Here is an 11,327-nt window from a genome sequence, read left to right as displayed (position 1 = left end):
ATTCAATTCTATACACGATAAAAATTCAAATTTTAGAAAATTCTATATGGTTTAAACACCAATCACTTGGGAAGTCTCTTCTCAATCTTTTTAGGCCAGAATTACACTTAACTTGACACGCTCTAAGGTTCGGACTACGAGGGAACTTTGCTGGGTCTTACACATTGCTTGAACCAATTATGATCCACTCCTTGCAATTAATAGAAAGCTAAGTCATCACTCTCAGTTAAAGTAACACCCATGATGTTAGTCACATTCTACACATAATCAAGGAACTGTTGTAGATCCTTCTTAAACATGGATCCGGAGAACAATGGAGGATTTATTTGAGTAAAATTTTGGATCCTAGCTGCTGCCATATTCACTATTGGATTATCTAGGGAAATAGCCTACTAGTTATTCTGGGCAGCCACAAACTGGGCCAAAACTGTGAAAGCGGTCTTGAATTCGGCCTGGGAGACATGTTCGTTTGGAGAATTTTCCTGACATGTGGTGGTGTGGGATGATCCCCATTACTTTTTTTGTTATTCCTTCTGGGAGAAATTTTCTGTAAATGGATGAAGGAAGAGTTAAAAAAGGAAATTCAATAGAGCTCATGCTCTTTCACATGACATGAATACGAAAAGTAGGGACACTTTCCTGAAATATCTTGTAGCCTCTTGCCTATAAGTGTGGCGCACTTCTCACCCATGAACAAGAATCTACTTAATGTGGATTTTAGATAACCTAGGACACTTTAAAAACCTTAGGCTTTTATACCAAGATTGTCATAACTCGAGACCACCCCTAGTCGTAACACGATGCTTAAGGCCACGAGTGACCCCAAGCCAACTCGTGATCTAGTATGTGCTGTGAGCACCGGATAAGAATATAATAAGCATCATAGGTGGAAGCTAAACTGGTAAATATCTGATAAAATGTAATACAAAACCATACCCAACATGTTTGAACTTCTGATAAAAATTGAAAACAACTCTAATAATCTAAAATCCTCTAAAGCATGGGGAGTTGATGGGACAAACCCCCAACTAATTCCAAGTGACTGCAACAAAAGAAATACTAAAAGTAACAATGGATAACTTGTCCTCAAAGGATGAGGACTCACCACAACTACTGCTTAAAGGCACACGAACTATCTAAGTACGACCAAGAAACTGAGCGTCCAAACCTATATCGTGAAATCAATATAACACAAAAGAGAGTATACGATCAGTACTTTTAATATACTTCTATGTGAAAAAGAACTAAATGAAATACACTTAAGTACTCAACATGGATGCATGAACATGTAAAATGAATGCAAGACCAAACATAAACACATACTGGAATAATCTGAATAACGGATATATGGACACTTGGTCACGTAAACCTGAATTGATATAATCTGAATACTAAACTAAAGTGTGGGATTTAAATACAATAGACATACCCCAACTTGAGTAAATCAGGGCCCAACCTGTAACCCTAGTTGGAAGGGTGCTGATACCTTACTAAGGGTACCAACACATGGCTGATGTGGATCCACTAAATTGATGTCCTAAAGGATTAGGGTGTCATGCCTCTACTGACTGGGGACCCCTCATACTCTACGATGGCACTGTAGGTCTGGAACTTAGGGACTGCTACTAACGAATCATACCTAACTAAGGGGGAAACGCCATCCCTGAGTTAACTTGGTGCTAAGTGTTTCTCCCAAATTATTGACACTGGTATTTATTTGTATTCAATAAGACATAATACTGATTAGTGCTCATTATAATGTTATTCTGAGATTTAACGATACAAGCCTATACTGAATGACTTATAACCTGATAACAATGATAAGCATGATTTTCCTAGGTTTCAAGTGTTCATAACCCACCAACACTATCTATTGTAACTAATCACGGTAATTATTGGACAATCCATGGTATGGAAAAACATGAGTAACACCCCATAGTTCAATAATTAATCATGATGTAGACATTTGCATTATCAAACATATTGAAATATAATTATCATGATGGAATATATTTTCATGGTTCAAAATCAAAGCAATTGAGAGGATTTCATAAAAATCATAGTTAACTTGGAAACCCATAAAGAGTTTTACACTACAAATTTTAGGGAGTTCTTGGGACTCAATGGGTGGAGGGACCCAGTGATGAATATAACACATACCTGAAGTAAAAACTTTGGTGAAACCCTTGAAATTGATCTTATTTTTGGGAAACCTAATTTGCTTTTGAGAAAGAAGTAAAACCGTCTCTTTTGATTTGCTTCGGGTTAAATTATGAATAAATGATGGAACTGTGGTTTTGGGTCTTTTATACCGCCCCTTGTAATCCAAAACATGTGTTTGCCTTTTAAGGGAGTGGAAAAAGACATAAAAGTCCCTGAAAAAAAGTGTTGTAGAACACGCACCCAGTCCTTATGACTCACCCTATGACTCGTTGTACTAAATACGAGTTGTAGTCTGAGTCGTAAGCTGGAATCTAGGGTCTGAGGCCCTTTTTTGGTTTGACTACGACTCTCCCCCTTATGACTTACCAAGACTGACTACGAGTCGTGAGGTACAGTCGTAGTCTAAAGCTTGAATCTTGGATCCTTTACTAGTCAAGCTATGAGTACCTCCCTACGACTCAGTCACTGAGTACGAGTCATGTGGTATGGTCGTAGCCACTGGGATTAAACTTTGGGTCTTCACTGGAATGACTATGACTCATTCGAGATGACTTATCACGAGTGGTTATGACTCATTGCTTGAGTTGTAGTTATGAAAGTATACCAGGTCCTAGGAGAAACCTTCCATAACTTTTTACCATGACATCTGATTTAGCCGAGACTTAAAGTGTTGGAAAGCTAACTTTGAGGATTATATTTTGAGAGGTTTAGAGCATAAAAACTTGGGGTATTATAGGAGGTGTTCTTTCTATGGATCTTTTATCTCAATTCCTATCTAGAGTTGTTGCGTTATTCTATCATGACCCACACTAGGGCCTGGCCGTGAAGGGTATCTTAAGTCCGCCATGGATCGGAGACCACCCCTTAAACTTGTCAAACAAAACACAATACCCTAACAGTGGCTGAATTCTGAACATATAATAAGATAGTATAATCAATAGCTTAAATAAATCTAAGATATGTCTACAACCGTCAACTGTGAACCAACAACCAATAAATAATCCCCAAGTCCACAGTAATATCCATAAAGCCTCTAACAAAACCAAAGACAACCTAAGTCCGGACATACTCCCAATGATAGCCAAAACAAGTACAAAGAAATATTCTATGACAACATAAAACCAAAGTATGAAATGAAGCCTTTCGAAATATGAAAGCTCACCACTTCAATCTGATTCACGAGCTATCCCACGATTACTTAGTCATATCACATAAGAAAAAAAAGTATTTTCGGTTCCTACATCACATTGGGATACAGAGTTCAGAGATTGTTAGCGGGTTGAGCGCTAGCATGTAACTTAGGAATAAAGGATAACATAATGCCATGATCAACAGTTCAAAATCATTCAAATCCAATGCACATAATCAAATGTATGTACATATATATATATATATCTCATATGTCGGGATAGGGAAAAAGGCATAACATGCACTTTAAAACTTTAGCGTAGATTGTGTAGCTTAACCATCATAATAGTACCCATTGGCTATATGGTCCCCAACTCTTACACCCTGGTCGAGCCCCAGTACGTGTAACCGCACGAACTAGAGAATAATCATAGATATATGCATGGGGGACTCGAACCTCCTAATCATATAATAAGGTGACTTAATCACCTAATCATATAATGTAACATGGGGGACTCGAACCTCGCAGTCATATAATAAGGGGGACTCGAACCACCCAGTCATAAGAAAGGGGACTCAAAGCATAGGCTATTTAGACCCCTGCACCGGCAAATGGTATTTTCCAACATTGGTCCCTCAGGACTGCTACTTTCATGGACCAACTATACAACCCTTTTTAAAGCCTCATTAAAACACTTATCACACATTCCCATTAATTGAACCATAATACACATTAAGGCATACACTGTTCGTATCGTTATACCAACTATACTTACAAAGTAACATCGACATCCCAAACCAATTATCATCACTTGGGGGAATTCACAACCCCCTTGGTTCAATTATACATTAGCTTAGGAAAATACACAATCCCATAATGTTCAATTCAAAACCATTATGCTTCATTAGCCTTTCACATTATGCAATCGTTCAAGAATAGTTCAATGTGCATAATTTTCATAGTCAAAATCAATTTCATAATATGGGTTGAGATCGTTACCACTTCAACTGTCAATATTCATAAAATTAGGGAAAATCATAATCCCCTAGTTTATTCACCATTCCCAGGCACCCCACAAGTTCAAAATCATTTATAAAGCATGAAAAATCATATGTAAACCATGGGAAACCTTATTCATAGGCAAAAATTCAAATACCCTCAACCTATGTTTCAAAACTAATAATAAAACCACATGAGAGACTATTTAAAATGGATGATTTTTCAATATAATAGTTGGTGAAGTATAATATGCCTGAAGGATTTACAATTATGGAGAAGAAACCTTGAATTGACCCCTAGATGCTCAACCTTAAGAAAACCCTAACTTGCTTTGCTTGAGAGAATTTGAGAGAGTAAAGAGTGATTTGTTTAAGTGTTAAAATAATGCCCCAAAGATGTTTTATGGACATGGGTTCTAAGTGGTTAAAGAGAGAAATGTCCAAAGTACCCTTAAAATAAAAGACTAAAAATTAATGTCTAGTCACTACGGGTGACCTTACGACTTGTAGGGTCACCCTATAACTCGTGACATGCAGTCATAGGCTAGACAGTGTCCTTGGGCTCACACATTGTTGACCTTATGACTTGATCCTTACTTCTCATAATGAGACCCTACGTCATAGGGTCCAGTCGTAGTTAACACAAAAATCATTTGGGGACTACACTGATTTGGCTATGTGAAGGACTATACGAGTCGTATAGAGTCTTTATGACTTGTGACCCTCAGTTGTACCCAAGGTAAAATCACAGGAAAAACTCACTAAAAACCCTATGCTTGGGGTCCTATGACTCGTCAATACACTCTATAACTCATAAGAAGAGTTATAGTCTGGGCAGTGAGCTCAAATCTCAAAAAGTTTTCAAGGGCCAAAAATCTGGGGTGTTACATTCTCCCCCCTTAGGATCACTCATCCTCGAATGATGAGACAAGGCATTCATTAGCACAATTTAACATAACAACACAACCACAATTCCCTTTAATAAAGTCAGAAAACAAAGATATCAAGGAATCAGACTTTCCTTTAACAAAGCCTGATTCCTTTAACAAAGCCAGAAAACAAAGATAACAAGAATAACACATACCTTGAGCAAGATTATCCGAAATGAGAAACAAGGATAGATATTTGGACTTTATATCCTCTTCAGTTTCCCAAGTAGCATCTTCAACCTTATGGTTCCTTAATAGAACCTTTACCAAAGACACGTCCTTAGTCCGCAACCGAAGAACTTTTCAATCCAAGATCTCCACATAGACTTCCTCATAAGACAAGGAATTTGTACTATCAAAACTCTCCAATGAAACAATCAAAGAAGGATCGCCTACGTAATTCTTCAACATCAATACATGAAACATCGGATGGACAGAACCCAAACTAGAAGGCAACTCTAACTCATAAGCCACATTGCCCACCCTCCTCAAAATCAAGTAAGGGACAACATACTGGAGACTAAGTTTTCCTTCTTCCCAAACCGCATCACTCCATTCAGGGGAGACACCTTCAAGAATGCCCAATTGCCAACATCAAACTCTAATTTCCTTCCCCTCACATTTGTGTAGGACTTTTGGTAAATTTAGGCATTCTTACACCTATCCCTAATCAGCTTCATCTTCTCTCACATCCATGTAGGACTTTTGGTGAGTTTTAGCGGTCTTACACCTATCCCTAATCACCTTCACCTTCTCTATTGCCTAATGAACTAGTTCAGGATAAAACAATCTAGACTCTCCGACTTTGAACTACCCAATAGGATAACGATACCTCCTACTATATAAATCCTTAAATGACACCATCTGAATACTCCAGTTATAGATATTATTATAGGCAAACTCGATGAGCGGCAAATGATCAACCCAACTACCATCGAAGTCAATCACACAAGACCTTAGCATATCTTTTAACATCTAAATAGTCCTCTCCTCCTGTCTATTCATCTAAGGGTGGAAAGCGGTGGTAAGGTTTACCTTAGTCCCTAAAGCTTTCTGAAATGAGCACTAAAATTGAGATGAAAATGTGTACCTCTATCTGAAATGTTAGAAACTAGAGCACCATGATATCTAATGATCTCCTAAATAAAAATCTTAGCATAATCCTCAGTAGAGTAATTAGTCCTTATAGGCAAGATATTAATCACTTTTCATTTCCGAACGGGCAACTCGATCTCTAGAGATATACCACTGAGCCTCAAGTGCTCAACCTTTACTTGCTGATAAACCATGCACTTTGCCATAAAATTGGCCATATATCTCTTCATATTATTCCACCAATAAATCTCCTTCAAATCATGGTACATCTTCGTCAAACCAGGATGAACCATATTCCTCATCTCATGAGCCTTAGTTAAGATCCTTTCTCGCAATCCATCAATATAGAAAACAAACAACCTGCCTTGGTATCTCAAGCCATCACCACCGATCACAAATGCCATTACCTTTTGCTGAACCATATTTTCTGTAATCTGTATCAAGATAGAATCCAAAACTTGCTTCTCTTTTACCTCAGCACCAAGAGATGACTTCACCACCTCTTCCATAATTACAGCTCCATCCTCATAGTCTAAAAGGCAAACTTTAAGATTAGCCAACCAGTAATATCCTTCACGAAATATCACTTCTCCTTATCCACATAAGGCAAGCTTCCTATAGATAATATTCTAAGAGCATCAGTAACTACATTAGCTTTTCCTAAATGATAATGAAGACTCATATCTTAATCTTTGAGCAACTCAAGTCATCTCCTCTACCTAAGATTCAACTCCTTCTAGGTGAACACATATTGCAAACTCTTATGATTAGAAAATATATCAACATGACCTCTATATAAATAGTGGTTCCAGATCTTCAAGGAAAATACAACATCCAACAATTCTAAGTCATGAGTCAGATAATTCATTTTATGAACCTTTAACTTTCTAGAAATACAGGCCACCACCTTGCCATGCTGCATCAGTACACAACCCAATCCCACACGGGACGTATCACAACAGACAATGAAACTATTAGTACCCTCGGGCAGGGTCAATACCAAAGAAGAAATCAACTTATCCTTTAACTTCTCAAAACTATCCACACAAGCATCAGACCATAGAAATCTCACCTTTTTCTGAGTCAACTTAGTCAATGAGGCAACAATAGTCGTGAAACTCTTCACAAACCTCCTATAATACCCAACTAAACCTAAGAAGCTCCAAATATTAGTTGGAGTTATGGTTCTAGGCCACTTTTTAAATGCTGTAAATTTTTATGGATCCACCATTATCCCTTCACTAGAAATGGCTTGGCCAAGAAGGGTCATAGCCTTCAACCAAAACTCATACTTAGAGAACCTAGCATACTAATCATGCTCACCTATACCATTTAAATTGGTTAAGAATGATCATTGTCAATACCTCAACCTATGTTGAGGTCAAATCCATGAGGAAAAAAATTAGCTTTCTAGTCCTATGGGTGTTAATAGTTACTAAAAAGATACTCATAATGTAAACAAAATAAAATACATGATTTAAAATGAGGGGGGTGGGGTGGGTTATTTAGAATGAGGATTGATCAATGTCTATTCAAGTTAACCAACTAAAACCAACAAATGTGATTGAAAATTCAAAAGGAGAAAGATCTTGGGATTATGTCGACCTAAGGGCAAATTATGCATGGGTGCATAATGATTTGGTGCAAATTCTAGTTATTGACAATATGGTAGGCTAGGTTGTAGGTCCTTGAGACTAGTTTGTCAACAAAACCTTAAGAATATCACTCATTCACCCTTTTGAGTACCTAACGAGTGTGTCAACTAAAACCACCTAATATCTTAATTGGGCATCTCTATTTCTAGGAAGATGCCCAAGACATAGCTAACTCTCCACTCACCCTTATTTCTAAGATAGTGAAAATATAGCAAACTACATCCATTATTGTCCACTATTGCCTTGTCACCCATATCTCTCTTTCAAGGATGATATGGGTTTCAAAAGTTCACCTATATCTCTCTTTCAAGGATGATATGAGATTTCAAGAATTTGAGGTTTTCACTCATAAATCTATTTTGGGTATTTGGAGTTTTCACCCACAAACCCCAACTAATTCAAACAAGCAATAGTGAAACCCATCATCAACAAACTAGAATTATACAAATACATCAAAACCAACACATAATTGCACCTTATTTTAACATAATTTTAAGACAAGAAAATTTAGCTAATCATGAAGTAAAGAAGAAGAAATTTACCATAAGGTTCATTCAAAGCATCCATGGTAATGGAAAGTAAGAAGATTCTTCAATTTACACTTCAATTTCACCAAACCCAAATTGGATTCAAAAACAAAAGTTTCCCCATTTAGTAGGGCTCAAATTCTCTAAAATTTAATTGTTCAAACTGCAAGATGCCAAATGGGAAAGGGTTTTAGCATTATAAGGGATTTAGGGTCGCTTGGGTAAAATAACAGAATTGCCCCTGGGCACAAACTCGCCAAGTCATGATCGCGGCTACCATGACCGCAGTGAGATCCTCGCAGTCATGGAGGATAACTAATCTTGACTGGCTGTGATCATGGTAACTGAGCCTGATTACGTGCAAGGTCTTCAGCTATGCACTTTTTTCTCCTTTTGATTATATTTTAACTCAAATCCCTATCTTTCTATCTCATCACCTATGTACCTGAAAAATGTGGAAATCAGTGCATTCAACTAACAAGATTGTCTCATTCATACTTTTAAATCATAATAGTGTGCACGAATTTTGGATGTATATGAGTGGTAAATTCACCACTCATCAACACACCCAACTTAAACCTTTGTTTGTCCTCAAGTAACACTACCTTTTACTCAATGAGACAATGTAAATGTAAGCCCATTTATTCAACCCAATAATCACAATGGCCTCAAACTTGATTTCTACCACAAGTAGCTCATCAAACATGGGCAAATCTATTCTCATGATACCCTTCATTATGAAATACAATCTCAAAGATGCCAAGGACTTTAAAGAGAAACAATGCAACAATCACTAACACTCTAAAAGTGACTCTCTATTGACCTCAACTCCACTATACTCCTTTTGCCTCATTATTCGGAAGATGACAAAATCACCCACCTCAATTTATTTTCATGCCTCCTCACAAGAAGGAAATTCCCACGTACACTAAATTATCAAATATGCAACAAGGGATTTAAGTGTAAAACTCCCTCTCACACAAAGACTCTCGATTCTAACAAGTACCATACCATAGGCTTGTCCTTATTTTCAATCGCCACTATAATGAGTACACTTGGTTAGAGATCTCAAAGGACTTTTTGAGCTTATAACATACATTCGTGGAAGGGTAGGATATCATTTAGGAACAAAGTGGCTACACCCTCCTTGAACATCTACATCACAATATTCCATCCAAATTTTGACCATGGACTCTTTTTTTTTGTTTTCACACTTTACACATGCCTATTTTAGCTACCTTGATTTACCCAACTTTTTGAAAGCATCTATCATTCGCTTATTTTTTTGCAATCTATGCCTCATTCCTTTCTTTTTCACCTTCTTATTGCTTAGCTCATAGGCATCCACTATTATTCCCTTGGACCAAGGTCATTTATTCCAAACTTACCACCCCTAACTGAGGAATTTACTTAATTTTCATTTTTTATGTTCCAAGAGGGTAGGGTTCAAGAGAGGGAAAAATTTTGAATGGATTAAAGCTTGTAACATGGTTTCCAAAGAAAGTCTTGAAAGCTTAAATTGAGTGACTAGGGGTACTATCCTAAGTATGGGTAGAGTATTTAGGCTAAAGTGGGTTCCTAAGTTCTCAAAGGTGTACTAGGATCATTTCACCTGATAAGCATTACCAAAATTAGCCTTGAGAGACTAACGAGGCAAGTTCTAGATGGTACAAGCATGGGTGAGATTTAGACAAACATGCTCACCGCACATGGCATACAAAATCATCAAAGGGGCTCAATTGCCCTTCTAATTAGAGGCCAAATGAAGTATTTATCAATTTTTACAAGCCAAAATTTTGGAGTCACAAAAAGAGGTAAAGTATTGTTACAAGGTCGCTCATGTATGTGCCCTTTATTTTTTTTGAAAAATTTTTAGATGAAGAGGGTGTTTGCTTTGCATTTTCACCACGCTCAATTTGCTTTATGCCACAAACCAAGCCGGTGTCTCACATTTCGGCTTTCATACGGGCAAACCGTATGGCTACTCAGACTTCATCATAGGTAAAAATGTGATCCCAAATCGAAAATGCTATAGGTAATTAGATTTTCTTTGCATTTAGTTCAAAACCAAATCACGACCATTTTTTCTTAACAATGTCATCACTCAATCTATCATAAGAAAAGGCTCATTCGATGTCACCTTAAACACAATAAGATAAAGTAAAAATCTAGAAGTCAGACAAACAACTAATCCATGAAAATATGGGCACCATCAGAGTGCCCGAATATTACAACCCAACAAAAAAAATCATCCAAAATATCATCAAACATCTAAAAATATCTAGATAATACAGGATCAAATGAGAAATGAATATGGAGAAAAACACCCCAACTAAAAAGCCTGCAGTGTCCTCACTGTATAAATAATCAAGCATAAATAGAGATAAGGGTGCTTCCTGAAACCGCATCAAGAGATGCTCTCGCCCTCAGACTCTGCATCATCTTAAGAATTATCAGAATCGGACCACTTAGCTGGGGCCTCATCATTGCTCTCCACTCTGGAAGAAGGTAGTCTGTCCCAGGGTTTTAGGACCTTCCATAGACTATTTACCCCATTACACATCTTGCTAAAGAAATTGTCCCTCTTCTTCTCCCTTTTCTGCATCTTCTCGTATGAGTCCCGGAGCTCTCTGTTAGACTCTGCCAAGGATGATTAGGCCCTCTCAAGCCTAGAAATGGTGGATCCCTATGAATCTTAGTCCTTCAAATACTTCTCATAATAAGATCGGGATATATATAAATAGAGGGTGGTGGAGGGCTCTTCTGACACCTGAGGAAATCCTAACACAAGCTCATTAATGGCCCTCAAATCAACACTGATCTCCTTAAAA

Source organism: Capsicum annuum, chromosome 7 (genome assembly GCF_002878395.1).
Source record: "Capsicum annuum cultivar UCD-10X-F1 chromosome 7, UCD10Xv1.1, whole genome shotgun sequence".
Lineage (NCBI taxonomy): Eukaryota > Viridiplantae > Streptophyta > Magnoliopsida > Solanales > Solanaceae > Capsicum > Capsicum annuum.
This window is presented reverse-complemented; position numbering follows the sequence as displayed.